The sequence below is a fragment of the Sitodiplosis mosellana genome, unplaced genomic scaffold (genome assembly GCF_009176505.1).
Source record: "Sitodiplosis mosellana isolate CC-2019 unplaced genomic scaffold, AAFC_SMos_1.0 Smas_scaffold_11, whole genome shotgun sequence".
NCBI classification, from domain to species: Eukaryota; Metazoa; Arthropoda; class Insecta; order Diptera; family Cecidomyiidae; genus Sitodiplosis; species Sitodiplosis mosellana.
Window position 1 is genome coordinate 202,521 of NW_022595253.1, and position 5,724 is coordinate 208,244.

General features: G+C 37.6%; 1 protein-coding gene across 3 annotated transcripts in view; it reads left to right on the top strand.

Moving 5' to 3' along the window:
* The first annotated feature begins 4,240 nt into the window (after positions 1-4,240).
* Positions 4,241-5,724, top strand: part of LOC129567351 (probable serine/threonine-protein kinase DDB_G0282963) — a 44,022-nt gene continuing 42,538 nt past the window's right edge. For 2 of the 3 annotated variants that reach the window (XM_055444157.1, XM_055444165.1), the window contains exon 1: positions 4,241-4,556. The gene's annotated coding sequence lies outside the window, so the exon portion shown is untranslated. The remainder of the gene's footprint in view (positions 4,557-5,724) is intronic. The other variant, XM_055444167.1, reaches the window with a different exon arrangement.

Below are 5,724 nucleotides of genomic sequence, written 5' to 3' on the forward strand. Positions count from 1 at the left end.
GAGGGAAAGAATGCCACTTTCATTGCCTATGGCCATTCTGGAACTGGCAAAAGCTATACCACTTTCGGCACCAATCGTTTGCCTGGCATTTTCCAGCTTGCCATCAAATCCATTAAGGAAAACATGGATGAGTAATGTTTGCAAGGAATCGGTTCGATTCCACTAACCAAGCGATTCGTGATACCGCGGACTATTTGAATGTCCCAGAAGCGTGGACGCGCCGGATACGTTATTCAGCTAGGGCGCAGAAAAGAGGGAAATATGCTACAGGTGCCGTGGCCTTACGTTCCATCTGAACACGCTTCAAGAAACTTTTCTTGATGAACAGACGAAGAAGTTCGCATTAAAATGCAAATGGCATGACTTCCCGTACAAAAAATAAGCCTGCACAACTTTTATCGTTTTAAATGAGTGCTTACTGAAGCTCCATGTTAAAAAACAAAAAGAAAAAGAAGAAGAAGAATAAGAAGAAATTGCATGATTTTAAAAGCAACAAAAATAGCAACAGAGAAAAAACTTTTAAAATAAAATATAAAAAATAAAATCATGTCCAAACGCGCTTCTAGAAACATTTTTCAATAAAAATCGTAGAATATTCGAGACAATTCGATTGGAAGCACCGAGTGCTTTTGGTATGCGTTCAATGAGATTTAACATTTTCATGTATTTTAGATGAAATCTTCGATGGAAGTTCCACCACCGAAGATTGTATTGTATATATTTAAAACAAACGCAAACGCAACTGGTGCTACAGCAGCAACTATAAAGACCACAACGAATGGAATTGGCTTACAAGCGCCAGCAGCAACCAAAATAACCGCAAATGCTAGTGGTGCACTGCCGAAAGTATCAACAACAAAAACAGCTATCAATCAAGCGAGGGCCAACAACATCCAGAACAATTACCGCGACCAAAACACTCGCAGGAACAACATCAACCAATCCTGTCCAAACCAAATCCAAAGAAGTGTTAGACTTTGAATGGAAAATAAAACTGTTGGAGCAACGGAATGACAAACTGGAAAAACTCCGTCGGAAAACTCATCGCAAACTACGAATCGTACTGGTGTGGTTTCATCTCAGAGTGAGTTTTGATTTACCGAACTGCAAGAACGTGGTGAAGTCCATACTCCTTAAATATATGCTTCTGTTGGAAGATAATCTGGAATCTCGTTTGTACGGACCCAACAAATCCTTGCCGTCGGAGCAGCAGAAGAAACACCCTCCGCAAACCCGGCTACATGTACTCCGACTGCTCTTTGCGGTTGTACGGGACCATTGCAGCAGCGCGATGACCACCGACGATTTCCCAAGGTGGTTAATAATATTGCTATCCATATCGTATAGATGTCAGCAATCTTCATCGCCATCTTCATTGTTTTCAGCGTTATGGCAAAAGCTGAAGCATTTTCATTTGAATAATTAAACATAATCCTAATGATGAAGATTTTATTTTTATTTAGAATTTATAAATTTAAATTGAATTTTTTTATTAATAATAATTGTTGTAGCTTCCATAACTAAAAGAGCTCAAATTTCATTCATCTGAGATGAAGCATCGAAGCCACGTCCATGGAAATCTCACAAAACCCAAATTGAAGGATTATCGTGACATTGAATGGAGTTTCAGTAGAGATGGAATACTGGAAATCAAACACGATGGCCTTGCGTTCCATCCGAACACGCTTCAAGAAACTTTTCTTGATAAAAAGACGAAAAAGTTCGCATTAAAATGCAAATGGCATGAGCACCGAAACCCAGTCGACGCAGCCGTAGCCAAAGAAACTTACTTGAAGTCGAATGTGCCAATTGCTTCACAAAAACTTCGAATTTCGTGAAGAATTTGGATGGTTTGTGTCCAAACCTCTTTTAGATGCGAAGAGAATGGAATCCAACACGGAAACATTTCATGTTGATGATGTGGATGCAATTTCTGTGCTGCAAATATGATGGCGGGTTTACTGCACAGATTCCATCACAACTTGCGTCAAGTAACAAAGGTCTTACACATTCTTCCTACCTACTGGCAAACAAATGATTCGCAATGTAACAAAACGTACATGCGACAAATACAAAAATCAGTAGACGGCCTCAATTTCATTGAATCCGGGGATGAAGACGAAGCAACGCTGTTACAGTGGCACACCAAGTTGTTCCATTATTCGTCGGAGAAGGAAATGCCGACAACAACTTCGAAGCAAGTCGCTCAAGCTTCGAAGCACAAGTAACAGCATTCAAGATCAGAGCTTAAGATGCTCAGAATATGTTGAAGGTCCCGTTTTGGCAAATTTGACGCATCACTCTAGAACCGATCGAATTGAACAGCACACAATGCAATCGTATTTTTCTCTTTGTTCTCACTTTCTTCCGAGTCATTTTATTCATTTTATTTTTTTTTCTCATTTTTGTCATTCTGTGGTCTTTCCTTATTTTCTTTTTCTTATTTTTATTTTTATTGTGTGAAAATGGTTATTCGTTCGCACTCGGAAATAAATACTTGAAATCGACTACAAGCGATTTTTTTTTTAAATTCACATCCGAAGTTATTCTTCCAATAGGGAAAAAATATTTGACATACGTACATTTTTTGCCAATAGGGAAAAAAAACGTTGGATGTGAATTCAAAAAAATCGCATACACTCAAGTTTAAGTACTTATTTCTGCATATTTAGCACATTGCACGTTGCATATAGTGTTGAACAGAGGGGATGAAAATGTTCCCAATTCAGACGAGTTCGAGTATGACACAATAAACAAGCTCAGAGAAGTTATTGTAATGAAAAATCGTGTACTTAAAGAAAGAACCTTCTTCATTTAACCAGATTTTGTATACTATATAAACTTTTTATGATGGTGTTCTGTTCTTTGCTAAAATTCAATATAAAATCAATAGATGGCGCTGCATTTCTCTGTATAAATCATGTAAGTTAAAGCTATTTTGGTTTGTGTCTGCGATAATTTAAAGCTGTTTATAGTCAATTGATTGTTGTCTTTGACAATAGTGGAAAGCTGTTGAAGGTTCTTTCACTTTAAACTTTGCATAAAAGTGAAAAAAACCGAAGTTGTAAAATGTTGATGATGATGACTATGAGAAAGATGAGAATGATGGGAAATATTAGGATGATGATAAAAAATGTGTGGCGATCGCTCATGCGCCATGATTTGAATATCTATGTGATGATGGAATGGATTGTATTGTATTCAACTGTTACAATCGGAAATTACATGACAACGATCCAATTTTTCAACACTAAAATGACAGCTAGAAGCTCATGTGCATATGTATTGAAATTGCAGCAAAGTAAATAAACCAGAATCGTCTAGTTTTGCGTTGCCAATTCAAATGAGAATTTTCGTTCATTTTAATAATAAATAGCATCGGACGTGCCTCTCATTCACTCGTACACAATGTTTTTGCTGTTCCAATGCATGAATCATATGCAAAAACCATTTGATGTAAGCGTTACTCATCATTTGGCTGTGGGAATGTGTGCACAGAGCGCAATTGATGCTTCTGTATTTAGCGAAAATTTGAATAACTACAAAATTATTCATGCAATTAGTTTGAAATGCACAAACGCACCAGAATACAACATCAACCAGCAGCACGAAGGGAGAGAGAAAGAGAGAGCTGTGAATGTGTTTATGCGATGCGTTGCACCTGGCTTCTCTACCTGACCGGTACATATACACAACCATCGTCGGCCGCATACACACATTCCAATCAAATCGGACAAGCACCTTCTTTTTATTTGTTCCACAATTTATTACATCGACCGAATGTGAAACAACAGGGCATTTTTCCATTTGCCTCTCTCTATATTTGTGTGTGTGTGTGTTTCTTTTTCCCTATCACAACATAAAATTCATCGTTGTGAATGCGGTCTGACCGTAGCGTTGCCAGTTGAATGCGTGTCCAATGCGATTGGATTAAGTGCTCTCTTACTCTGCTTCTCAAGCCTTTGTTTTTTCTTTGTATATTTCTTCCACTTGCGTCGTTGTTTTGCGTATGCATGCGTTTGGATTCACAAGCGCACCTTGTGAATGTGATCGCGTCCATGCTCTCAACGAAAAAACAAATACTGGACGGATCGAACGGCAATAATAATTTTTCTGTTTTGTTTGTGATAGAGTGTGTGTTTCGTTCCCTCTCATTCTCTCTCTCAGCAAACTGTGGTGCGACCGCCATTGCTATGGATAAACACACGAGCGCGCGCCTCTTGCTCTCCATGTGAATGGTGAATCAGTTAGTTTGTTTGTGTCGTTGCTGTAGCACTAGTCGAGTTTCATGGAACAAATACACAATATAAATGTGCTTAAACCATAATAAGGAATCTAATTAGGCTGCAATTTTGAAAAATAAAAATCCATCGACAGAAACCAGAACATTACACCAAAACTGTGGAGCAATTTCAGTGAATTTAATGACCTTTTTGCGTGAGATTAATTGTTCGATTTATACTAAACAAAAAACAAATGGAACATAAATCGATTGGTGAATAATAATAATTATAAGCGAGTCAAAAAACGTTTCATCGAGTGGTGTGCAATCGATTGTGAGTGGAAAATATGATGATTTGTTTATTATTGAAATGATGTGTGTAGTAGAAAGTGTTTTGGAAATTCAGATTTGCTGTTCATAATCGGATTTAAGAAGCAACGGTGACGTCTCGGAAAATTCGATCTCGATTTACAATAAATCAAGATAAAAATATTTGTTCATTGCTCAAGTGAAGGAACAGAAAAACCAGTTTTCATGGAATTATTCGATAGCTTCAAGATAGAGAGCAATAGAGGGAACGAGAGAGTTGTGAGATGAGGCAAAAATCCATTCAATTTGATTTCTCAGATTTCGGGTCATTCTTTGAAGTCATATCACATCAAACGACACACAGTCACAATTTCATAATGTGAAAGAAGAAGAAAACTAATAATAATCGTTAAAAAAACGTTTGTTCGAGAGCGAAGAGAATCATTTTGGCTTTTGTCTCTGTCGACGCTTTCCCATTCATAATATCGTTTACACGCGTATGATTCACACTGCTCGTAATTTGTATGTTAAGTGGATCTCGTGAACTGATGGCGTTTGTCACACACATACGACCGACAACAATCAACAGAGATACACTTCTTTTTAAATAGCCCAGTAATTCAATGGAAGTAAAACACTTTGTGTTTTTCTTCTTTCATTAAAGTGGGGTCTTTGGTTTCTTTTTTCTACTTCTTTTCTATTCCGTTTCGTTTCTTCACCGTGTTAATTTTCAAAGCCCGAAAAAAAAAACACATAAAAATCCATTTGATGTTTTGTTTCATATGATTATTAGATGGCCGTTACAGTGGCTCATGGTAAAGCCACACCATAAGAACCCGATTTCATTTTGTGTGAATGTGACGTGGTTGCTGATGGCAGCCAGCAATTGTTGTTGCTGTTTTTTTTTGGAAAACATGTTGTGCATGTTTTGCGTTTCATTTTTCTGAAGTTTATTTAAAAGAATGCAATGTGAATCGAACAATGGTAGTAAAAATGCAGCTAAACACGGCACGAGCAACAAGCCGACCGTTTCAAATAGTTCCTCAGCCAAGTTTTCAAGTGCCTTTAGAATGCATGCCATGTAAGATGATGAACAACAACAACAAAGTATAAACACCGTCCAAAGTTAGTTTTTCTCTCTCTTTCTCTCTCTCTCTCTCTCTCTCTCTCTCTCTCTCTCTCTCTCTCTCTCT